General features: G+C 43.0%; 2 protein-coding genes across 11 annotated transcripts in view; one reads left to right on the forward strand and one right to left on the reverse strand.

Moving 5' to 3' along the window:
- The window catches only part of KIF1A (kinesin family member 1A), a 229,126-nt gene extending 204,606 nt beyond the window's left edge, over positions 1–24,520 (reverse strand). For 3 of the 7 annotated variants that reach the window (XM_073674517.1, XM_073674516.1, XM_073674515.1), the window contains exon 1: positions 24,219–24,518. The gene's annotated coding sequence lies outside the window, so the exon portion shown is untranslated. Of the gene's footprint in view, positions 1–24,218 lie in introns of all 7 variants that reach the window. The other 4 variants (XM_073674513.1, XM_073674511.1, XM_073674514.1 and 1 more) reach the window with 2 other exon arrangements.
- Positions 1–27,704, forward strand: part of LOC141259066 (allantoinase, mitochondrial-like) — a 202,745-nt gene that overhangs the window by 99,969 nt on the left and 75,072 nt on the right. The gene's annotated exons all lie outside the window — the stretch shown is intronic.

Here is a 27,704-nt window from a genome sequence, read left to right on the forward strand (position 1 = left end):
GGCTCCGAAGCCCGTGATAAGGATCTCGCCCCCGCTTGAAGAGACCCAATTTGAGTGGGACCCCACCGGAGAAGATCTAATGGGGTTCACTCAAGAAACCCGGGCAGCTGCAGCGGAGCGTGCTGAGTGCTGCCGACAGCAGCTCGAGGAGTTTGCGAGGGAGCGGAGAGAGAGGCGGGTCCGGGAACAACAGGCCCAAATAAGGAGCGCCGAGCAGAAGAGCCGGACCAGGAGGGACCCCCGTGCAGCGCACAGTCCCTGCACCACCGGGACTGTAATCAAGTTCAACATGCAGCACGGGTGGGGCTTCATCCGAGACCACAACACCCCCGGCGACGTCTTTGTCACGCGCAGAGACGTGGAGTCCCATCTGCCGGAGGGGCACAGAGGTCGTGACCTTTACATCGGGGACGAGGTCACCTTTACCCGGCACAAGTGTGCCAAAGGACCTTACGCCCTCCATGTGCATCGCCTGACAGAAGAGGAGCTGCGATGTGAGGAGGAAGAGCAAGAGGACCGGACGGGTCTGAAGCTAAGATCCCCAAAGAAAGAGCAGGAGGAAGACGTCGTTAAGTACAGCGGAGCAGGTGCTGTAAATAGTTACCCGACCGGGGTACAAAGAAACTGTTACTGCAAATATAGTCCCCGTTGGGACCAGCTGATGTGAACTGTTCACCCATTTACCCTTAATCCCACTGACCGAGGACTGAGAGCGGTCATTCCTCCCCAATACCTGGCCGAGGACTGAGAGCGGCCATAGTCCCTGTATATAGTTGCGCGTCCTAAAGCGCCCCCTACCGGTTTTATAGGAAAACCAGTTTTCCAGAGAGACTGTCGCACTTTACCCGGTCACACGTTGCACAGTGACCGGAGGAGGAGCCAGAGGCGACGAGAATGTTTTATATATATATAATGTTTTATATGTTTTATATGTTTTATATGTTTATGCAAAAATTTGTATGTTTTGGTGTTATTTATGTCTTACAGCCCGAGGACGTGCTGTGATTTACCAGGGGGGAATGTAGCACCCTGAGGATTCGGCTGCTACAGGGGTATTGCACCTCAACCCAGAGGTGTGATATTCCACTCCCGGGTAAGGATGGAGTGTGGAACTGAGCTCGGTAGGCTGCATGCACTACATACATCCCATTTCCGAGGAGCAGACCGACGGTACTCCCACTTAGAAATGTGCAGGTACGACCGAGTCTGTTCCTGGCTGGAGTGGGAGGGGGGTGGTACATCCCAAGTAGTGTAGGGGCAGATAGGGGGAGCAGCCTGGGTAAAGGTAGGAGCTCATTGGGTGCTGGACACCTGAGCTCACACATAGAGGGATATATAAGGTGGGCACCAACTAAGAACAGGGTCAGTTGCAGAGAGAAAGTCAGCGAGCAGAGGAGAAGAGAGACCCAGAGTGAGAGTGGAGAAAGAGAGACCCAGAGGGGGAAACAGAAGAAGAGGACTCTAAGAACCCAAATTAAATCCCCGGGTGAAGAGTCGGCAGCAGGGTACCGGAACCCAAGCTGGTGGGGGCAAAAACACACCCCAGCCAGAGACCGGAGGCCGTGGGCAGCGTCTGCCACGGCCACCCACCACATCCACCACGAAGGCATACCACGTGGAGGGTCAGGGAACCCAAGGCCAAGGGTCTCCCAACAGAAGGCCCGAGGGAGCTGGACCTGGGTGGATCAATAGTGGGGACGGCCAGAGAAAGGACAGAAGGAGAGCTCAGGGTCACGCTCCGGACTTATTTGGGGGTTGGCTGGATCCAGAACCTGGTGGACGCAGCACGGCTCGGGAGGTCACTCGAAGCTGGAGTGACCGGAACATCAGCAGTGAGTAAACATCCTAAACTGCATAACCCGACTCTGTCTCTGATTGCCGTCTACACTGCATCACCACAACCCCCATCCTCTGCACCTGATCCCCCTGAGGCTATACCCCACCCGTTGGGGGTTATATCACCAAAGCTGCACCTACACCATCAGCCTCAGCGGACCCTGCTGCAGCGGCGGCCGTAGTGACCGCAATACAACGGGTGGCGTAGTCGACATTAAGAACTTATTAACATCTGTAGGACTGCCACATACAACTGAGTTTGACACCCTGGGCACGGACCGGGTCACAGCCACTCGGAAGACTACAACTCCCATCTGATCCGGCTCCGGATATTCCCCCTAAAGAATATGGCCCAGGGGGCGCGTCAGAACCATGCAGGAACACCGACGTTACAGATTACAGCCAATCATTTGCCACTTTGCTCAAGTGCAGATTTTTATGCATAGTTTTACTATGTTCCTGATCAGCTAGATCAGTGTGACATGTTGCCTATCGATCTGACAAATGAGCGTCCATATCAACCAATGTGTCTGATATAATTGTAATCTACATCTCAGTACTTCAGAGATGAGGTCAGACGAGGAAGAGAATTCTTTCCTTAAAGAATAAAGGAGGAACCTTTTTTAGCATGATAGTAGTGGGTATTTATCAATATTGTATATATATTTATATCATTATACCATAACATCAGAATCTTTGTAATGGACCTAGACTCACAGAACTCTATATTTTGTCAAGCAATAAAGAAGATCCGTTTCATTCTTTCCATTTACTCGTTTTAGTCTCTTTTGTTAAGAACAAGACCTGACTACTGCAGTGTTGCAGAAGGCGGATGCGTCATGTTTTATAATAAATGCTCATCTAGGGATTGTATACGTCACGCACACAAAAGACATCAGTCAGCACCTTCTACAATGAAATAAAATGGCTCCACAAAGCTGTCAGCTTTTCCAATACAGCAGCACAGACAAATCGATCTGCAATCATTACGAGACATAGACCATGAGTAACAAGTATGACAAAGACTCACAAATCAAAGCGGAGGCAAGATGAAGTCGAGAGACTAAGAAACCGTGTGGGAAGAGGAGTTAAGTGATAACAGCTATGTACTCAATTCAGAATATAGAGACAAATGCATTCATAGGACTAAGCTCTTGGAATAAACCATATATCAGGCGAGTGAATAGGCAGGACAATATGTGCATAATTATAAAAGGTCTACATACAAACAATGTAGGAGACCATCCCTGATAGTAATTATTGATGTACACACTTATTTCTTTGTAGTGACATTTTTATCTATAAAGAAAAAAATCAAAGCAGAAGGAAATCCTCAATTTTTTGTCACATTTTTAGCAGACCAGTAAAATACACCCAGTATATAGTAGAGTACCTACTAAGTTGTGGGTCATACTAATTTATGGGTAAATCAACTTGTTATCCTGCAATTCTGATCTTAAGGAAGGCAAAATCCACATAAGGTAAAGGACAATCATCTTCAGGAAAGCCAAAAATTACCACGATGCAGAAATGAAGCAGAAAATTTCTACTTCATTTCTGCAAGTCCTCTCCCGGAAAAACGCGTGCGGAATTCCGCACGCGTTTATCGCGCGTTTTTCGTGCGTTTATCGCGCGAATTCCACATGCGGAATTGCCTTGCGTTTTTTAATGCATTGCACAAAGGCAATTCCACTTGTGGAAATGCAAAATTAATTGACATGCTGCGGATTTTTGAACGCAGCATAAACGCTGCGGAAAAATCCGCAGCATGTGCATAGAACTTGCGGAATCCCCTTGGGGACCATGGGGTGCGGATTACCTAGCGTTTCACAAGCGTTTACGCTGCGGAAATTCCGCACCAAAAACGCTTGTAATCCGCAACGTGGGCACGTAGCCTAAGGGTCCGTGCCCACGATGTGTTTTTCAAGCGTTTATGCTGCAGAATTTTTGCAGCGTAAACGCTTGGGAAACGCTTGGTAATCCTTCCCCCATGAAATTCCGTACTTTTAATGCCCATGCTGCGGATTTTTCTGCAGCGTTTTTGATGCGCTCAAAAATCCGCAGCATTTCCATTATTTGTGCGTTTACGCATGCGGAATTGCCATCTACAATGCATTAAAAAACGCAAGGCAATTCCGCATGTGCAAAACGCGTGTAAAATTCCGCACGCGTTTTTCTGGGCAAGGAGATGCAGAAATGAAGCAGAAATTAGCCTAAGGGAATATTTCAGCAGCTTTGTGCTATGCAATTTGAGAGCAGCATGATGTAGGGGCTGAGAGCCTGATTCCAGGGATGTGTAACTTAACAGGTTGTGTGTTATTTCAATAAAATTAGTGTTTTATCAGCAGGAGATTATCATTACAGGACTAGATGTCTTGTGCCTCCTTGTCAATTCCTATGTATAAATCTGCCCCCACCAGCTTTCTTTCAAAGTACAGTGTACACAGAGAGCTGCCAATCAGTGGGGTGAGCGGGGATATTTCGAGCTCAGCATTCAGACCACTGCTATATCTGTGGCAGAGAAAGCAGTGATTGTTGCAAAATGACAGCATTTATACCAGCAAGTGACACATCACTGGAATCAGGGTCTCAGTCCCTACATTATGCTGCTCCCAGATTACATAGAAAAAACCTGCTGAAAGATTTCTTTTAAAGATTTCAAATATGGTAATGAAAATAAATCAGCGACCCATCTCCAGCAGTCTAATGCCCATATGTTGTAGCATTACACTCAAGAAAGACATCCAGACCTCTAATAAATTCACCATGATTTTTTCCTCTGCAAGCGAGCTCCATAGTCTCACTCCTCACTGTCCTTGTATGAATGATAATTTCCAGACCAACTGCAGGTCTCCTGACCAGAACTCTACAGTCTTATGGGAAAATATGTGGTTGTCGAGTTCAGGTCAGGAGACGTACGATTGGCCTGAAAGTTACAGTCCAAACACGGACTGTGAGACACTGACAGCCTAAATCTACATTCACACATCCATTTTTACAATGGTCAGCAAACAGATCCAAAAAAGTTTAATGGAACAATTCATAAATCCACTTTTTTCAATCAGTCCATGTGTCCATTCCGTTAAACTCAGTGCATTCCCTATTCTCATCAGTTTTTCCGGATCAGACTCAGCTATTCAAGTCTATGGGGGTCCATCAAAAACGGATGAAAAACTGAAGACAGACATTTTACATCAGCTTTCCATCCGTTTTTAACTGATCCATTGTTAGACATGAGTTTTTACAAAAGGATGAATAACAGAATGGAGAAAACAATGGATGACACATGGGATCCGTTTTTGACTAGTGTAAAAACAGAAACGGATGAGTGAATGTAGCCGACCTCTATATTGGTGTGGAAACCCCTTTTTTCTCAGGACTGGGAGGGGGCCCAGAAGTCCCTTGCAAAAATCAATTAAAATATTAAATGGAAAAAATACAGTTCTCCCTAATACTACTCATGTCAAAGATATAATAAATGTATTCTGACTGCAACACGTTTGTATTTTACTTCATTATGTATCAGTGAAATAGACTGACTGCGGTAGATTCTAGACCAGGCAATCAACTGCAATCATGGTCAGTGAAAATATGGTGTAACTGAGGCTTAAACTGAGGATGGTGACGAAGTTCAAATTAATTTTCCATCCCTGTATACTCTAACATTCCTAATATACTTGAATTAAAAATTCCCTAAATGCAACTGCTTTTCTCTTTTTTTTCCACTTCCTTTTTGATGACGCTTCGTTTGAGCATCAAATTGCATGGTGGGATAGTCAGTTGAAGCATCATCAGGGTGCAGAGGTTGTGGTCAATAAAGTGAAGCATCATCAGTAGCATCCATTTCAGGGGCTGGGCTAGTCCCTGCGCGATGTGCACAATGACAGCTCTCTCTATCGACCACCTCAGCAGTAACAATCCGGCAACAAAGCACCTTGTCAGAATACCTGGCGTGCAGAGACCAGTGACGTCAATTGTGGGGGCTGTGGTGGTCTCTGCACGCTGGGTATTCTGACACAGCATACTGCTGCCGGCTCGTTAGTGCTGAGCTGGCGAGAAAGTGTGCTGTTATTGTGCAAATCGTGCAGGGACTAGCCCAGTCCCAGAAACGGATGATGATGCTTTGTTTCAGTGACCGCATGCTGTCATTGTGCACATCGCACAGTTGTCTGTAGAAAGAGCATACATCTAAGACCACGGCCCCACTATCAGTATTTGGTCAGTATTTATTCTCAGGAGTGGGAGCCAAAACCAGGAGTGGGTGATAAATGAAGAATTGGTGACTTGTTTCTATTATACCTTTTCTCTGATTGTTCCTCACCTGGTTTTGGCTCCCACTCCTGAGAAAAAATACTGACCGAATACTGACCAAATACTGATAGTGGGGCCGTGGCCTAATAGTTAATTTGAGTGTCTGGCAACCACAAAAGCGAAGATAGACAGTAAGTAAGGGTTAACATTGGCATGATGCAATACAGCCTCATGACACCGTGTGACATGATCTACATGTATAGCATAGCAATAAATTATTGATGAAGCCACAGTAGGACAGTAAAGCTACGAGCAGTGGATGGTGGATGAGGTCAGAGCAAGATGTCTACCAGTCATATAGAATAGAGAAAAGCTATTTGAAGTTACACATGTGATTTAGCTAATATAGCCTGCACGCTCTGCAATCTCACACAGTGATGCCAGTGTGTCACACGCGCAGGTGGATATACCGTATACACAGCATAAGTAAACAACACCGACATACACTGTGCAGCCGGCAGAACACAGACAAGGTAACCGGAGAACATAGGACATAGAATGATGACTCGAGACTGATGATATCCAACATGGTAGATTTCTGAAGACCTCAGTCATAGAACTTACTATGATATACAGTAGATAGAATCCACAACTATGAGATGTCGGCTATGTTCACATATTTTACAGCAAGATCCATGACAAGAAAGCATTTGGATATCTGCTGCAAATTTCTGGTATAAAAACATAAAATCTGTTGTTGACTGTGAACGATGATGCAGAGACCATATTCACATAATGTATATTGGATTTAGATTGTTGTGAGATTTCATCACTCCGAAATTATTGTCAACCTGGTTCTTGTGAACATGGTCTACAATGGTCTCATATACTAAATTATGCACAACTAGGAGGGTAACCAACTCAACTAGGAGAGTTTTAATCAGCCATTTTCCAATCTGTGCTCATTTTATCTGATGTATTTGACGCGCCCCCTGGGCCGTGGGGCACCCGGGACCGGACTTCAGGGCAATGCTGGGAGTAGTAGTGGAGACCCGGTCCCGTGGCTCAAGGTGTTCAGACCAAGGTTGTGGCAGTCTCTGTATCAGTATAATGCAAAGTCCGACTACGAGACCCGTGGATTGCGGTCAATAAGATCCGCCGCTGCTGATCAGACCTCTGAGGCTGATGTTGTGAGGGCAGCAGAGTGTAGTATAACTCCCCACGGGAGGAGTTTAGCCTCAGGGCAGTGTAGAGTGATGATGGTGGTTGTGGTGCGGGGCGTCCCAGTACTAGTAGGGCTGACGCGGTGAGAAAGCACAGAGACAAGGTGTTGCTGTTCAGGTTCTTTACTCACAGCCCTCATCCAGGTCACTTGTGCACAGGTAGGACCGCCTGAGCCGTGCTGCGTCCACCAGGCAGGGGGCTCGATCAACCCCCAGGTAATTCCGGAGTGTGGCACAGGACTCCCTTCTATCCTTTCGTCAGCCGTGCCCCACCAGTGACACTACTCCTGTCCAGCTGCCTCGGGTCTTCTCCTGGGAGGGCTAGGTGCCCACTTCCCTGACCCTATGTGGTGTGCCTTCCTAGTAGGTGTAGTGAGGGGTCGCACCAGTAAATGATCACGACCACCGGTTCTTGGCTAAGGATTAGTCACCTCCACCAACTTGGGATCCGGTACCCTGTTCTGCCAACACGTCACCCGCAATCTCCTGGGTCCTTAGGGTTCCTTCTGCCTTCGTGTCTCTGGGCCTCTCCTGGTGTTCTGTTCCTTCTTACTTTCCTTTCTGTTCTCTTCTCTTCTCTCAGGCCCTGGCCTCTACTCTAGGCCTGGCCCTGGAGCAGAGCTCCTGCAGAGCCTCTGCCCCCTGTCACCTCTCCTCACAGACTGCACTTCTTCTCTGAACGACTGAACACTGTTCTAAGATGGTGCCACCTTTTATACCTCCCTCTCTGTGTATGAGCCCAGGTGACCTGCAACCAATGGGCTCCTACCTATGCCCAGAAACCAGCCCCTATCTGCTCCCACATCACTAGGTTCCCCCCCTCCCCACTCCAGGCAGGGAACAAGGTCACTCGTGCCTGCATTTATATTAATGGGAGCACCATCGAGCTGTCCCCCCCCCCCCTGAATGAGGAGTGAAATGTGTGCAACTACCTGAGCCCTGGTCCACACACCATCCATACCTGAGAGTGGGATATCACACCTCTGGCAGAGGTGCAATACCCCTGTAGAGACCGAAACCCTCGGGGCGCTACATATTATTCACCTCACTCTTCAAAACACCCTTAAAGCCCCCATATATATTAGATAAAAGTTAGGCAAACCCGCCGATTTCTGCAGGGCCAGAAGACTGTCTGATGTATATGGGAGCTTCTTGACTCTACCATGAAAGATTATGTCGGGGGACAGAAGGATCGGCTCATTGGAATTTCAAGAGTCAATCCTTTTGTCTTCAGTAGAAATATGCAAGACCTGAAAAATTTGCCTAACCGAGCACTGATGTGTATGAGGGAGTCAGGATAGATATCTGTCCGCCTAATGAACATTGATTCCTCAGTTCTCATGTGTATGGACAGCTTTAGATTTCAAGCAGGAGTTATGACATTGACTACAAATTGACTTAGAGAGAACTGCCGAGTCCGACTCACATTCCCTATTTCTCCATTGGTACTAATTCTATGTAGGCCTGGGTCATATCTATACTCCTGAAAGACCAGAAGTAGACTTTAGAAGGATGGATTCAAGAAAAAGCAATATATGAAGGTTACTACTGTAGGAGGTATTAATCAGGCATTATCTTTCTGACTCCAAAACTAGGCTGTGAGTGTAGGACTCTTCAGCCACCGTTTCTATGGCTGTCCCTATGTACCCTTACTCACACAAAGAGATTTCATCAGATAGCCTGAACTCGACTGCAGAGGCACGTATGAAGATTCCAGAAGGTTTATTTTCAAGCTGAAGTGTTGTATTATGCACAATTACAGCAGCTGCAGCAGCCGCAGTAGGTGAAAAAGACTACTCTGAAGCAGAGCTGCTAGACATGTGCCGTTTTAAGATGGCTGACATACTCACAAAGAGGAAGAAGAAGGGGGGCTACTGACATCAGAGCTAAGGAGGCAGACAGGGAGAGAGTGAGAACAAACTTCTAAAAGGCAAACCTTAATGCATAGCAACACAACAGCAACAATACAATACAATACTGTATGATTGCCAAGTCATGGGACATGACAGGCATAGTGCTCTACACAACATATATAAGAATACGTGTTATTGTTGCTCGCTAAATGTTATTCATGACGAACATCAAAGCAAAACACGATTCCAGTTTCATAGTTTGATGCATGTAATTTTACTGCAAGACATGGCTAAAACAGTATGGCAGAATTGGTAGATATCTGGGTAGTTTTTCATTCAGGACAATCAGAAAAGTCACCCATGTTAATCACCTTCAATTTATGCTTTCCACTGGCAGAAGTTGGCAAAGTTTGGAGTCAGGTTTGAAGGGAACTTGGAATAACATTTTTCTAAAGTATTTAAAGGAAACCTGTCACCATGAAAATGCAGTATAATCTGCAGGCATCATGTTATAAAGCAGGGGAGCGCAGCAGACAGATGTATAGAGTTGTGAGAAAAGACTGGGTATAACCTGTATTTTCATCATTTAATCCTCTGCTCTTTATGACATTTTTGAGTCAGTGAGCGGGGCTATCAATAACTGATAGCTATCTGTATACAAGTCTGCACACAGAGAAAGCTGTCAGTCATTGACAGGACCGCCCACTGGACCAGAAATCCCAGAAAGAGCAGAGGTATAAATTAATAAATCACAGGTTATACTGAATATTTTCTCAAAAAATCACATATAATTCTGCTCACCTCTTCCTTCTCTAAAACATGGTGCCCGCAGATCGCATTGCAATTTCTTTGTGCCAGGTTCGCTTTAAAGGGAACCTGCCATGTGATTCATGTTACTCAATCCAAGGGCAGCATAAATCAGAGCCTGGCTGCATGATCGCAGCGAGTTATATTATTCTTTGAAACATTCCGGCTTTTAAAAGAAAGTATAGATTGAAGATTCAGCTAGGGATCACAGCCAGAGCTGAGACTAGCCGGGCGCCGCCACCAGTATGCATCTCCCTTCGCTGCTCCAGGTGATTGACAGGTCTCTCACTAAGCACACATATTGAAGAGACCTGTCAATCACCTGGAGTGGCAGCGCTGGACTTATCTCATATTTGCCTATGGTCCCTAGCCGGATTTTGTAACTTTATTTGCCCTGAAATGCTGGAGCATTTCACAAAATATATGTGGCTGCAATTGTGCACCCAGGGCTCTTATTCATCTGCCCATAGTTTGGGCAGCATGAATCGAATGACAGGTTCCCTTTAACAAAGTCTAACCCTTTATGTTATTAGAATTAATTGCGGTAATCCATAGATTATATTGGCGTTATTTGATATCACTATCTTGGTGCACATGGACATCATGATGCTGCCTTTAGCACTGGGCTACAGGACAATGGGTCAATTTAATGGACCACACTGGAGCAAGGCCTCAATCAATTATATATGACTTCCGCTAATAAAAGGGGCAAATAATAAAAAGGAATAAAATAGCAGAGTGTTGTGTCCTGATTTATATGTGTAGGTTTACCAGAGGTGACCTTACACTTTACATACATACAGTCTATTTGCCATATTGATCCCTTTCCATTTACAAGAAGGAACCGTCTAGATTTGATCTTTGAAAGGACACGGCAGGGTTTACTGAGTAACCTGGAGTAACTTAAACCCTATGAAATAATCAATAGAGCTGCAGCTGCGGGCCTCATATTACACCATTCAGATGCGTCACTAGGCCGGATGTCACCGTAGCGCTCACCAGCAGCACACCAGGCGGCACGTTATGTAGCAATTAACATTTGGGACTGGTGATGTCCATTTAATTCAGCCGCTAGCAGTGACTCAAATGTCCTTGTCCAGTGGAAATAAAATCTGAAGGGACTCCCTACGTATAGATAGAAAAAAGTGACATTGTGCTTCAGGTAATGGTACAGTATGTCAACATGAATATACAATAATGAATATAGGATTGATCTAACGCCCCATCATTTCTTGGTTTTTAGTGACAATAAAAAATTTAATTATATTGTGGTACCGTGTGAGCCAGAAAAATCAATGTAAATACTTTTATGCCCAAAGATGACAAAAGTATTCTGGGAATGATACCTTTATTGGCTAACCAGAACAAAATATATTTAGTGAAAATTCATTTATGCATAACTGGGGAGTCAGCCTAAAAAAAATATAATTTTTAATAGATATTTAGAAGATAAGAAATTATTATAGAAATATTAAATTCATGGTGCAGTAAATTAATCTGCTATCTGCAAAAAAAAAGACTAATCTTGGATGTATCCAAGGTGGTGGCAATATAACCTTGCATTGCAATATTAGATACTTTTGGATGCATATTAGAAACAGTAAGAATGTTTTATTTATTTTATTTTACTCTCTTACATTAATTTTCTGGGCGCTTTACAGACATCATCATCATCACTGTCCCCATTGGGGCTCACTATTTAGATTTCCTATTGGTATGTCTGAGAATGTATATATTTACTGGGTCCAGCCACATTATTCTCTATGGGTGTCTAACATCAAACATGTAACCATTTCATTTCTATAGACAACCAGCAGTACAATGGATCATCCTGAAGATCATTGGATGCTAATGTCTAACAAGTCAGTGAGTGCCCCCGAGTGATGTGTGCCACACTACAGGGCATTCTGTGCCGAAAAATTGTGTGACCTTGGTAGCAATATTTTCGGTGGTAAAATGACACTGTAAATACTAACAGCCTGAAATTGTTTGCTTCCAAGGCTCTGTTCAGACTCTGTCTAAGCCTTCCACCATAGGGTATAGAACATGCTGTGGCATAAGTTGTTCATGGGGTCGCATTGAAAAAATAGACATTTACTGCACATATACTTTTGTGTTGTTAACCTCTTTATAGGGAAGCACCGTCAGCTGCACTTCTCTTAACAGCTAATAAAAAGAAATGGCGACGTACGCCCCATAGAGGCTCTATCTGTTGGGTAAATACAGCCTGGAAAATATTTTTGTTATATTTGCTGGGAGCTTTTTACGCCAGCTGTAGAGCTCAACCTAACATTGTTGCAATAGTTTAAGGTAGGATCTTCGATATTAAAGGGGTATTCTCACATTTGGAAATAATTCCGAATCCATGGGATAAGGGATAACTTCCAGATTGCTGGGTGCTTGACTACTGGGACCCCACTAATCCCAAGAATCGTGTGAATGGAGCGGTGGTCAATTATGCGCACTGCCACTCCATTCATTCTTAATTAAATAGTCTTCGCATAAGAATGAATGGAGCATCAGTTCGCATAATTGACCACAGCCATTCAAAACGGCTCTAAAGATTCCCAGTTCTTGCAATCAGTCAGATACCCACCGATCAGACCCCCAACGATTGGAAAGTTATCCCCATAGCTCCAATCTTGAAAGTGAGACCTTTTAAGATCCATTTAGACTGGCTGATGTCGGCCTGTTAACAATTGCCAATTGGCTATATACAAGATGATTGTCACTCATTTACTGACCCATTCACTCATGCTGACAAAAACTGTATGGGAATACCTGTATGGGAATACCTGTATGGGGATGACTTTCTGTGTACAATGTATAGTGACAGAGACCTGCTAATCAGTGGTGGGGGAGTGGTTGGACTAGTAGGCACAAGATAACTAGTCCTCTAGTGATAATCTCCTGCTAATAAAACACTGATTATACTGAAACTGCAAAACCCAGCCCAGTAAGTGACACATCACTGCAATCAGGGTCTCTGCTCCTACATTATGGTGTTCTTAGATTACAGTACATAGCAAAAACCTGCTGACATATGCCCTTTAAATGACGACAGTGGGCTACACATGAGTTCACTAATAATCCTTCAGACGTGTTATAACATATGCAATATGAAAAATTGGATAAATACTGTGGACTTCAAATACAGTAAAGAGATATACTGTACATCAGTGATGTCAAAAACATGAAGGGGGTGGTGGCAGCAGCGGAAGTGGCCATAACTACTTCCAGTTACAGGAGTGGTATTGGGCTACCACCCCCCTCCAGGTGCTTCTGCTGCACATATTTTCCTTATTAAGGTGAACATGGTTACATTGTCCCTATAGACCCTTATGGGCTATTTGGGGCTGTATTTGCCCCTTTTGCAGCACATCTATGAACATCTTTATTTACACCTGAATTCACAAGTGCCATGTCCCAAACAATCGGTCATCCTGCTTTCTCTCGCATTGCGTGCAGGTCTCTTTGATGTGTGAGTCATTATGTAATTCATCCTGTATGCCGCCTTTGTGCTCAGTGGCCCAAGTGTATTACTTTGCATTTTTATTGCTTAGTTGAGTCATTTACCTGATTCGAGGGTAAACACAACTGCTTCATTTACTTGATTAGATGAGAAAGTCGCTTTTTTAATGTAAGCCACTTCTTGCTACACCTTCTCACTTTTTTTACGTAAAGTTTAATAATACATAAAAAATCATGGATCAATAATGTTTTTTTTATAAAATTGAAGCCATTTTTACGTGTACGTTTTAAATGTCACTGAAGAATTAGAGAATTTGGTGGGGACGGCTTCAATAGATAAAGGAGATAAGGCTGTCATTATTTTTCTAGCTTGAAAAAAAAGTGTCTTTCAACTTGATAAATACATTGTATTACATGCGACTGTCAAAATGTCATCATTATCTAATGGTGTCCTGAAAAATAGAGTGAATCAGGGGTGTAAGAAAAAATCCTGTGGCGCTGCTACATAACCTTTAATAAGGCCTCACTCTCCACCATGACCACCATCAAAGTCAAGTCCAGGACATTAACATCATGATTATTTTAGTTTCCCAAATGCACCTGAACAATGAACACAAGGCCACATACAATGTGCACAGTGATGTCACAATACAGGGATAATGTACACCGTGATGTCACAATACAGGGATAATGTACACCGTGATGTCACAATACAGGGATAATGTACACCGTGATGTCACAATACAGGGATAATGTACACCGTGATGTCACAATACAGGGATAATGTACACCGTGATGTCACAATATATTATGTACACAGTGATGTCACAGTATAGGAATAATGTGTATAGTGATGTCACAATACAGGGATAATGTACACTGTGATGTCACAATATATAATGTACACAGTGATGTCACAGTATAGGAATAATGTGTATAGTGATGTCACAATACAGGGATAATGTACACAGTGATGTTACAGTATAGAGTTAATGTACACAGTGATATCACAATACAGGGATAATGTACACAGTGATGTTACAGTATAGGGTTAATGTACACAGTGATGTCACAATACAGGGATAATGTACACAGTGATGTCATAGCATGGGGTAATACACACAGTGATCTCACAGTATAGGAATAATGTGTATAGTGATGTCACAATAGTGGGATAATCTACACAGTGATGTCACAGTATAGGGATAATGCGTATAGGCATGTCACACTATGGGGATAATGCACAGTGGTAGGGATAATGCATACAGTGATGTCACATTATGGGGATAATGCACACAGTGGTGTCACAGTATGGGGATAATGCACACAGTGATGTAACAGTATGGGGATAATGCACACAGTGATGTCACAGTATGGGGATAATGCACACAGTGATGACACAGTATGAAGATAATGCACACAGTGATGTCACAGTATGGGGATAATGCACACAGTGATGTCACAGTACGGGGATAATGCATATAGTGATTTCACAGTATGGGGATAATGCACACAGTGGAGTCACAGTATGGAGATAATGCACACAGTGGTGTCACAGTACAGGAATAATACACACAGTGGTGTCACAGTACAGGGATAATAAACACAGTGATGTCATAGAATGGGGATAATGCACATAGTGATGTCACACTATGGAGATAATGCACACAGTGATGTCACAGTATGAGGATAATGCACACAGTGATGTAACAGTATGGGGATAATGCACACAGTGATGTCAAAGTATGGGGATAATGCACATAGTGATGTCACAGTATGGAGATAATGCACACAGTGATGTCACAGTATGAGGATAATGCACACAGTGATGTAACAGTATGGGGATAATGCACACAGTGATGTAACAGTATGGGGATAATGTACACAGTGCTGTCACAGTACAGGGATAATGCATATAGTAATGTCACAGTATGGGGATAATGCACACAGTGGTGTCACAGTATGGGGATAATGTACACAGTGCTGTCACAGTACAGGGATAATGCATATAGTAATGTCACAGTATGGGGATAATGCACACAGTGGTGTCACAGTATGGGGATAATGCAAATAGTGATGTCACAGTATGGAGATAATGCACACAGTGATGTCACAGTATGGAGATAATGCACACAGTGATGTCACAGTACAGGGATAATGTACACTGTGATGTCACAATATATAATGTACACAGTGATGTCACAGTATAGGAATAATGTGTATAGTGATGTCACAATACAGGGATAATGTACACAGTGATGTTACAGTATAGGGTTAATGTACACAGTGATGTAACAATACAGGGATAATGTACACTGTGATGTCACAATATATAATGTACACAGTGATGTCACAGTATAGGAATAATGTGTATAGTGATGTCACAATACAGGGATAATGTACACCGTGATGTTACAGTATAGGGTTAATGTACACAGTGATGTCACAATACAGGGATAATGTACACAGTGATGTCATAGCATGGGGTAATACACACAGTGAACTCACAGTATAGGAATAATGTGTATAGTGATGTCACAATAGTGGGATAATCTACACAGTGATGTCACAGTATAGGGATAATATACACAGTGAGGTCACAGTATAGGGATAATGCGTATAGGCATGTCACACTATGGGGATAATGCACAGTGGTAGGGATAATACATATAGTCATGTCACATTATGGGGATAATGCACACAGTGGTGTCACATTATGGGGATAATGCACACAGTGGTGTCACAGTATGGGGATAATGCACACAGTGATGTAACAGTATGGGGATAATGCACACAGTGATGTCACAGTATGGGGATACTGCACACAGTGATGTCACAGTATGGAGATAATGCACACAGTGATGTCACAGTATGGGGATAATGCACACAGTGATGTCACAGTACGGGGATAATGCATATAGTGATGTCACAGTATGGGGATAATGCACACAGTGGAGTCACAGTATGGGGATAATGCACACTGTGGTGTCACAGTACAGGGATAATACACACAGTGGTGTCACAGTACAGGGATAATAAACACAGTGATGTCAAAGTATGGGGATAATGCACATAGTGATGTCACAGTATGGAGATAATGCACACAGTGATGTCACAGTATGAGGATAATGCACACAGTGATGTAACAGTATGGGGATAATGCACACAGTGATGTCAAAGTATGGGGATAATGCACATAGTGATGTCACAGTATGGAGATAATGCACACAGTGATGTCACAGTATGAGGATAATGCACACAGTGATGTAACAGTATGGGGATAATGCACACAGTGATGTCACAGTATGGGGATAATGTACACAGTGCTGTCACAGTACAGGGATAATGCATATAGTAATGTCACAGTATGGGGATAATGCACACAGTGGTGTCACAGTATGGGGATAATGCAAATAGTGATGTCACAGTATGGAGATAATGCACACAGTGATGTCACAGTATGGAGATAATGCACACAGTGATGTCACAGTACAGGGATAATGCACACAGTGATGTCACAGTACAGGGATAATGCACGCAGTGATGTCACAATTGTGGGCTAGTGTGCACATTTCACAGAATACTGATCATGCATACAGTCATGCAACAATATATGGATAATCTACACAGTGATGTCATAACAGATAATATACACCTGTCACAGACAGCATGGGGATAATGCACGCTGATGTCACAATATATGGATAATGTACATAGTGATGTCATAACAGTTAGATAATGCACTCATGTCACAGTATGGGGATGATGTCACAGTATAGGAGTAATGCATACAGTGATGTCACAGTACAGGGATAATGCTTGCAGTGATGTCACAAATTGTGGAATGCAGACAGTGATGGCACAATGATAGAATAATGTGCGCATGCTGTCATAGTATAGGGGTAAGGAACAAAGTGATGTCATAACATTGAGGCAATATATACATGTCACAGTATATGGATAGTGCTCACAGTGATGTCACAGTATATGGATAGTGCTCACAGTGATGTCACAGTATATGGATAGTGCTCACAGTGATGTTACAGTATATGGATAGTGCTCACAGTGATGTCACAGTATATGGATAGTGCTCACAGTGATGTCACAGTATATGGATAGTGCTCACAGTGATGTCACTGTATATGGATAGTGCTCACAGTGATGTCACAGTATATGGATAGTGCCCACAGTGATGTCACAGTATATGGATAGTGCCCACAGTGATGTCACAGTATATGGATAGTGCTCACAGTGATGTCACAGTATATGGATAGTGCTCACAGTGATGTCACAGTATATGGATAGTGCTCACAGTGATGTCACAGTATATGGATAGTGCTCACAGTGATGCCACAGTATATGGATAGTGCTCACAGTGATGTCACAGTATATGGATAGTGCTCACAGTGATGTTACAGTATATGGATAGTGCTCACAGTGATGTCACAGTATATGGATAGTGCTCACAGTGATGTCACAGTATATGGATAGTGCTCACAGTGATGTCACAGTATATGGATAGTGCTCACAGTGATGTTACAGTATATGATAGTGCTCACAGTGATGTCACAGTATATGGATAGTGCTCACAGTGATGTCACAGTACAGGGATAATCTGCACAGTATACAGTGAGTTTCAGTATATGGATAGAGCATGCAAGAAGGGTTAATATTTCAGCTGTGTAATCACAGTATTGGAAATGCAATAATGATATCACATGCAGGCAGGGCAGACATATCATTAGTGCAGCCTGTGTAGCATCATAGGGCCTGAGAGATAAGGGGGCCACTACCACCTCCATAGCTGCTTCTGTCATTAGCAGAACAGCTGGACTGGTGCAGGGCCCACACATTGCTCTTGCACAGGGGCCCTTTTCTGTCTTTGTTCGCCCCTGGTTGCAGGTATATTGCACAAATGCTGTCACATTGCAGGGACAGCGCAGGGATGTCACAGAGTAGATATGATCCAAAAAGTGATGGTCTACCTTCTAAAACGGCAGACTTATAAAAATATAATAAATACTATACAAACCTCCACTTGTTACAAGGAAACAAATCCCATGAAGTCTATATTCAAGAAGTGTCATAATAATAAATGTATCAAATAATCTCCCAATACATAGGAAAGATGGGAAGCTTAACAGGCAACAGGTATCCCTACAAATATATGAAGGGCAGGGGGTAATTATGCTCAGGACACATTTGATAAAGTATGACAGAACCAAATTATACGCCCCCAGATATATTCATCTTCCATGTCTGTTTCCCAACTAGTACTGTATTAAGAGATGTGCTGTTAGGGCTTATTCACACATTGCGTTTTGATATTTATCTTACATGCAGAAAGAAAACACAGCAAGTTGCTATAACAGCAAAATAAATAAGCTTCTAAAATCTCATTTACATGTAAAAAAAATAATTCTTGCGTTTTTTACCTGCGGTGCATTTTTTTTTTTAAAGCATGTTGATTTTTTAAATGTTTTTACTGCAGTTTTTACTTATTGAGATCAAAATGGCTTAATACTAAAATACCAAAAACACACAAAAAAATACAAAATAACCTGTAAAAAAATATATAAAAAATACACATAACCTGCGCTGTGGTTTTCTGCACACAGCTTATGTTTTCATGTAGTAAAAAAACACATAAAAAGCTACGTGTGAATTAGTCTTATGACTTGTTCATTCGTTGCGTTTTTTGTCTAATTTTTTCTGTGCATTTTTGCTTGGGGAAAAAAGCATTCAGTAAATGAGATTTCTGAACATGCTATTTATTTTTCCTTGCAGATTTGAAGTGTTTTATTTTTTTATTTATGTCAATTCTTTCAGCGTTTTTCACCCATTCAAATGAATGGGAAAAAAATGCAATAAAAAATGCATGCACTAATTTTGCAAAATTGCTCATATTTTACAGCCAAAGCTCTGTTTTTTTGCAGCAGATTTTTCTGCCCCAATCTATGGAATGAGTTGACATTCTGCAGATTTGAAAAAACTATTTGATGTTTCAAATCTGCATGGATAAAATAAGCAGCATCTGCATGAGATTTTAGAAATCTGACCACTTTGCTGGTACTGTAAAGTGCAGTGTTTTTTACCGCTGAAAAACCTGTGAAAAAAAACAGTGCAAAAACGCAGCATGTGAACAAGCATATGATAACATATGATTAATCCTACAATATTAGAATATTAAAGTGATGAAACTTTGGTAGTTACCAGAATTGATCCCTCTTCCTACTCTTTTTTTATGGCCACAGGCCCACTATCAGCATTTGGTCAGTATTCGGTCAGTATTTTTTCTCAGGATTGGGAGCCAAAACCAGGTGGGGAACAATCAGAGAAAAGGTATAATATAAACCAGAGGTCCCCAACCTTTTTTGCACCAGGGACCGGCTATAAGGAAGACCAGTTTTCCATGGCCCGGTGGGGGTGGGGGCGGGGCTTTGGTCATATGGGGGTGGGGTTATGGAGGGGTGGAGCTGTATGGGAAGGATGCTGGCGGGACCTCGGTGTACAGCGCTGCTAAGTAGCAGCATTGTACATTGAGCGTCAGTGTATACAGCGCTGCTGCTTAGCAGCGCTACACACTGAACACCGGTACCGGGAGCCGCGTCACTGAAGCCAGTCTGCTGCCCCAGCACGCCCCACATAACATGTTCTGCCGGGGGCGTGTCAGTGAGGAGAGCCTGCCGCCCCACCCCGTCAGGAACACACCATGCTGTGCTGTGGAGGGCCGCGTCACTAAGACCCGCCCTGTGACGTACAACAGGTACCATGCTGTGCTGTGGAGGGCTGCGTCACTAAGACCCGCCCGACGCCCCACCCCCTCCTGCATAATGTTCTCTGCCAGGAGCTGCGAGCTGTCACGGCTATGGCAGAAAACATTATAAATCCACACAGAGCGAGCTCTGACCAGGCGCAGGGCCGCGGAGCTAGCTGTCAGCGGCGCCGCGGACCGGCTGAAAAACCCCAACGGCCCGGTCCTGGTCCGCGGACCGGCGGTTGGGGACCTCTGATATAAACAAGTCACCAATTCTGCATTTATCACCCACTCCTGGTTTTGGCTCCCACTCCCGAGAAAAAATACTGACTGAATACTGATAGTGGGGCCATGGCCTAAATCCCATTTTTGACAGCCTGTGATGACTCTATGTACAGGCCAAGGTGTAAATTAAAGGGGATGTCCTCCAAGAAAACAAAAACACAGCCAGATCTCCTGTGTCAAGAACAAGCTGGAAGAGGGACCTGACACCATTACTAATAAATGAAGATTCACACCTATGTAGCTACAAGTATATTAGTTGTATGTAAAAAAAAAAAAAGATGGGGCAGCTTGAAATCTGACATGCCCAATCCCTCTTTCCCAAGAATTCTGCAGCTATGCAATAAATAGAAGACACATTATATAGTCTTCTAGCCCCTCCAAAATAAGGTTCAACCCACTACTATTTAATGCATAAGGACACCTTTAAAGTCAATAATATATAAACCTGAACTAAACGCTGCACTGTGGAACAGACTGGCATCAACGGTGCTACCGACATCCCAATTGCTATGTAGACATTGCACAATCTATTACATAAAACTTGAGATAATAGATTTATCAAGAAAACTCTACTACCTATCCGACATCAGGTGGAAGAAAGTTTCATATTCTCTCTGCTCTTACAGTAAAGAATCTTCATATATGATGAAAGTGAAACCTTCTTATCTGTAGCCTTAGTGGATGCCAGGCCTAGCTATAAAATATAATGAAACATGTAATGTCCACTGATATATTTGTACAAGCTGTGTTTTGCTCCAAATTGAATGACACCAATATCTCCTAATTCCTTTGGTGGCTCTTCTCTGCACCTTCATCAGTTCAACTCTATCCCATATACAAGAGCTGAAAACTGTATCTAGTGTTAGGTGTAGTCTTACTACAGACTTGTATGGAGACAAATTTCTATTTTTCTCAGGTCTGTTTTTGCCTCTTTTTATGCACCTTTTGTTGTATCTGCTTTGGCAGCAGCTGCCTGGCACTGGCCATACACATTAGATGGCTGTTGGCTGAATGATGCTTCGACCGATCATTCAGCTGACAACCATCCCAGCTGACTCTCCCATAGACAGGGGGCACTTGCTCAGCCAATCGCTCCTGTGTTCTCTATGAGAAAGCTGCCAGCTGTCTGCCGTCAGCTTATTTCTGGGAGAACAATGTTATTGGCTGTCGAAAATAGGACATACACGATCGACATTTCCCCTGACCATCATACTGCCCCCCATACACATTGGACCAGGGGTCTCAATCAGTGGCCCGAGGCTGCATGCGGTCCCTGATGCTTGTTCATGCGGCCCGCAGGCATAGGAGCTCCCATGATGATTACGGTAGTATTGGGGAAATTACTATAAGATGGGGACCAGGTTGGGGACATTACTACAAGAAGGGGACCAGGATGGGGACATTACTACAAGATGGGGACCACAATGGGGACATTACTACAAGATGGGGACCACAATGGGGTCATTAGTACAAGATGGGGACCAGGATGGGCACATTACTATAAAATGAGAATATTACTACAAGATGGGGATATTACTAGAAGATGGGGACAAGGATGGGGATATTACTACAATATGGGGACATTACTATAAGATGTTGGTCAGAATTATTATGTGGTGCCAATTTTAAGACAAGATTACTGTTTGTACCCAATTAGAGGACCCCGGAAGGAAATAAAATTTGTAAAAATGTAAAAAAAAATTCAAAATAAAGTCTGAAAATTTTTTTGACACTAAAAATGCTATTTTATGTATAAACTAAACAAAAAAAATGCATTTTGTTATCTCCGCACCCGTAATGACCTAAGCTATGAAACTATTCCATAATCCATAAGATGAATGCCATTTAAAACAATAAAATAGAAAAACAAGCAAAAAATGTTCAAAAAATCATCAGTAGGTGTGCAGAATAAATATGGCATCACCAAAAATGTCATCTTGTCCTGCAAGGAATGCGGCCCTTCAAATTCACATTTTTTGTGCGGCCCATATACCCAGCTGAGTTTGAGACCCCTGCATTAGACCATCAGCCGAATTCGTCAATATCGGAGGGTTCGGCCGACATTACTCTAATGTGAATGGGGGCCTTTAGTGTCTTTTAGTCTTTTACCCAAGTGGGCAGCTTTTATGACTTTATGCTTCAAATATGCATCGTAGGCCAATTATTTTATCTTATCTATCAGGGCTACTAAAATTATTTGCTGCCCAGGGCACAGTCATCACAGTATTTCCCTGTGCCGTTTTATGGTTTATTTGAATTTGAATCAATTTATAAAAAATAAAAAAAATCTATTTTATTTGTCTCTACCTAAGAAGGTTTTACATTTATATTTGTTTATGTTTTCGAAGTCTGACTTTACATATAGTATTCCCACTGATCCATGCTGTATCACTGAATAATTATCAGGCCCAGTCATATCCGCAGAGTATTTCACCAGTGATAGATATCACTGGCAAACATTGCAGGAGATTGCAGCAGTCATCTGGATCCAGGAGCAGAGTATTGCATCCTTGTTAGAATGTGATTCATTGTACAGCTTGCTACCGAAGCTTCCAGCCATAATCGCTCTGCCAAACATCCACATATAATTCTTCCCGGAACCTCTCCCCGTGCTGTCTGTAAACACTATCTGCCAGGAACGAGAAGCAAGCGCAATGGGCGGGCTGATCTCCAGAGTTTGCAGTGTCATACCCCTACAGGGTGGTTACTACCCCACCTTGGCCCACCCAACCATGCACGGTGTATATTCATTCCCACCACAATGTCGGCCCAGGTACGACGCCGCTTCGTATTGTTACCAGCCTGAGATCAGCAAAAAATGGCGGGTGGGGACCAAGAAAAAAAAGGTGGTATCATCAGCTGTTCGACAGGCTACGTCACAGAGACATCACAACAGACACAAAGGCAAACATATCAGATTTAAACATAAAATAGCATAAAATATCATATAAACCTACTTGTCATACATGATAAGCAAAGCTGGATTCAGACCCTATACACAAAATATCAGTCTTTTGTTACCAGACTGTGCTATGGACGTAGAAGATATTATACATAAGAATGTGCTAGAGAGACATAAAATAAATAAGATACCCTAAAAAAGGCTAAAAAACAGTCATGCAAAAATCATCAGAAAATGTGTCATGCACAGACACGCAGACAATTGCCCACCTACAGCGTCAGTACATGACCCACACAGGCCTATTTTATGGTCCGTCACTTGTAATAATGACAGTCATCCATCAACGCATCCTCATAAGCTTTGGGTAATAACATTTTGGCCAGACATCATAGACACGAAGAGGTAGAAAATTCATAGACGACCAATGGAGCATCGAAGGCCCATGCAATGGCGAATGGGTTAATTGCCTGGTGCAGGAATGTCCCATGGGAAGGAGAGAAGGGAGGGAGACTGAGGAAGGAAGATAGAGGAAGGGAGGAAGAAGAAAAATAAGGACAGAGGAAGGAAAGATGAAGGTGAAGATCTCAGAGGCAGGATGGAGGGATAGTCGATTGGATACATAGAGAGGAACGAAGTACAGAGAGGACATGAAGGGCATGCGAAGGATCGAGGATGAAAAAATGTGTCCGCATATCATATGGATCACTGATGTGGCAATGATACCGGAGAGATACTCGGGTCCGTGAGGAGGGCAGGGATAGGTATACATAAAATGGGATGGATGAGGATGTGAGAGACAAGGATGAAGGAGACACAGCGGAGTAGGGCGGTACCTGGCTGTCTTGTCACTGCTTCCCTCTGCGGTGGAGCATCAAGACAGACTACCCTGGACTGACAGCTAGTGGGAATGCTCCAGTGCTGTGTCACAGCTCCCAGTGTGGATGTGTGCTGCTGTCCTGTGCCTCCTGCTTGTCCCTCCGGGTCCCTGCCCTGCCTGTCAGTGCTGGTTGGCTGAAGCGGTGTGGTGGGGGAGGAGGGATGGTCCGGCTGCTGAAGCTGGAATGCATAGAGCAGCAGAGATGGAGAAAAGAACAGGGAGGAGGAGGCGGAGGACGAGCAGGTGGGGAGAGGGAGGCATGCTGGAGCAGGAGGAGTGCTGCTGCCACTGGTGGTGCTGATGAGAGCTGTGACGTCTGTGCGGATACTACACCATCACCCAACATAGGCCATGATAAACAGACCGGCTAATAGATCAGATAGATACATGATATATAGATAGATAAAAGATAGACGATAGATGATATATAGATAATGAGATAGATAGTTGATATATAGATAGATAGATATAATATATATAAATATATATATATATATATATAAAACAGATGATGATAGATGATATATAGATAATGAGATAGATGATATATAAATAGATAATAGATATACTGTATAATAGATATAATAAATTGCTGATAGATACTGTAGATCGATTAATAGATAGATATAGATAGATATGAGACAGATAGATGATGTTTATAGATAATAGATAAATATTAGATAGATGATATATAGATAGATAATAGATATGAGATCGATAATAGATATGAGATAGACATGAGATAGATAGATGATAGATAGATAGATGATAGATAGATAGATGATAGATAGATAGATAGATAGATAGATAGATCAGCAGCACACTGTATGCAATAAGATATATGTAAACATTGTAGAAGTAGAAGTATGGCTGCGTCTGAGAAAATGAAACATTCACAAAGCCCACAGGCCGGATGGCATTCATCCACGAATATTGGGGGATTGAGCTCAGTAATTGACAGACCGCTGAATCTCATATTCGTACACTCCATTGTAACAGGGGTAGTGCCTCAGGATTGGAGGAGGCTGATGTGATACTGATATTTAAGAATGGTAAGAAGGTGGATCCAGGTAACTTCCATCCAGAAAGTCTGACATCAGTAGTATGCAAAGTCTTTGAGGGCATCATAAGAGATGACCTGCAGAGTTATATCGCCGAGAATAATATAATAACTGACATCCAGCATGAATTCATGAAAGAGAAGTCGTGTCTAACCAGCATGTTGGGTTCTATGAGGAGGTAAGTGCAAATCTGGATGTTGGTAATGCGGCTGATGTGATTTATCTGGACTTTGCAAAGGCATTTGATACTGTACCACATAGCAGCCTTATACTGCAGCTACAGAAGCAAGGACTTGGGGGAACTATATGTAGATGTGTAAGGAATTGGCTGAATGATAGGAAACAAAGAGTCGTCATAAATGGTACATTCTCTAAATGGGACATAGTCAGCAGTGGGGACCGCAGGGATCTGTACTAGGACCAATTCTCTTTCATTTCTTTATTAATGACTTTGTGGATAGGATTGAGAGTAAAGTGTCAGTCTTTGCTGATGACACAAAACTATGTAGGATAATAAAAACTGAGCTTAAGGGGGATATTCAGGCTTTGTAAAAAACAAAATGTGTCTAAACAATAACAGCCAGGTATTGTCATGCTTCTGGATTTGAACCCTTGGTTCTGAGTTCTGTGGTCGGCGTCTCTTTCCGCTGAGCCTCAACTGATACACCTTTTCTTCGGGTGTTTTAGTTCTGCTATCTTTGTTTTTGTTGGTTTTGGGTAACGTTGGTTTTTCATTTCCTCCATTTGTCTGTCCTATCATCTTTCTGGTGCAGCTTTAAATACCTTCCTTTACTGGTGTTTCCTGCAGGTGATAGACTTTGTTGCATTCATTCACTGTGCTGCAGTTTGTGTTGGTTGCAGCTGCTTTGGGTATGATTCCTTTATTCCTTAGGGAACTGCTACTCTAGTGATCCCAAAAGCTGCTAAGAACATTCAGGGTAAGCCGCTGTCGAGTGGGGGCGCTATTGCATTACCTTAGGGTGGCAACCTCCACAGTCAGGCAGGGACAGACCAAGGTCAGAGAAGGGCCTTTCCTAGTCTGAACAGGGACTTGTCATGTTGAGGTATTTGTCTTCCTGGTTTGTACGTTACCTGTGTGAATGTGCTTTGGCAGTCATAACAGGTAGTAGCTACCTACCTGCCTGTTGTGCTCTGTGCCATTCTTCCCTGGCACAGAGCACTCACAGACTGCTCCTGATGGCAATTCAGCTGCCTCTGCTGATGTCACAATGACAGAGCGGTGACTTCTCTTCCGCTCTGCTCTGTTGACAGGGCGGGACTGCCAATATCATTCTGATTGACAGTCGGAATCCCGCTGCCTAAGTGGGGGAGCCAGCTGTCAATCAGAATGACATCAGAAGTGACGCCCCATCACCAGAGCAAGGCAGAAAAGAAGCCCCCACTCTGTTGACATGACGTCAGCTGCGGCAACTGAATCGCCGGAAGGAACAGTCTATGCCGGGGAACAATGGCGCCAGACACAACAGGCAGGTAGGTAGCAACTACTTGCCTGTTAGTGCTTAGGCACATTTTTTTTTTTTTACAAAGTTCCGGATATACCCTTTAACAGTATAATATTACAAAACGATCTAGATAAGATAGTTGCATAAAAAAACACACGGCAGATGAGGTTTAATGTTGATAAATGTAGAGTAATGCACCCAGAACATAGTAATCCTATTGCTGTAAATACATTAAATGGAAGTATATTTGGGAATACAGAACAGGAGAAGGACTTGCGTATTCTGGTTACAAGTAAACTAAGCTGCAGCACTCAGTGTCAAGCAGCAGTTGCAAATCAAACAAGATTGTTATGATAGTGTAGTAAGTCACTCGGAAAAATAGGTAACACACTAAAAACTGGAGGTATATAAGGAAAAAAAGGAAAATTTCAGCCTACCATGCATATGCCATAAGGGTCCACTGGTGCACGGAAATCCTTGGTAGCAAGTCCAGGGATAAGCAATAGGAAGTAGTATAGAAAAACTCCAGCGCATTCTCCATATCCATCACAAGAAATATAAAGTTAAAACGTCTATTTTATTAGTTCCATTAAAAAGCGCCATATGTAAGGCAGACCTTACACGTTTCGAACCAAACAAGGTTCATCATATGATTAAGAACCCTTGTTTGGTTCGAAACGCGTAAAGTCTGCCTTACATATGGCGCTTTTTTAATGGAACTAATAAAATGGACGTTTTAACTTTACATTTCTTGTGATGGATACAGAGAAGGTGCTGGAGTTTTTCTATACTGCTTCCTATTACTAAAAACTGGAACTGACCCTGTTGGTTTTTGCACAGACTAGAGATCCTGACCCCGCATTCCCTAGTGGTCCCTGCGTGAGCTGAGATAGCCCAAATCACAGACTTGACGATTGC

This window comes from Phyllobates terribilis, unplaced genomic scaffold, assembly GCF_046119375.1.
Source record: "Phyllobates terribilis strain yellow unplaced genomic scaffold, ASM4611937v1 Scaffold_3__8_contigs__length_932513732, whole genome shotgun sequence".
In the NCBI taxonomy this organism is placed as follows: Eukaryota; Metazoa; Chordata; class Amphibia; order Anura; family Dendrobatidae; genus Phyllobates; species Phyllobates terribilis.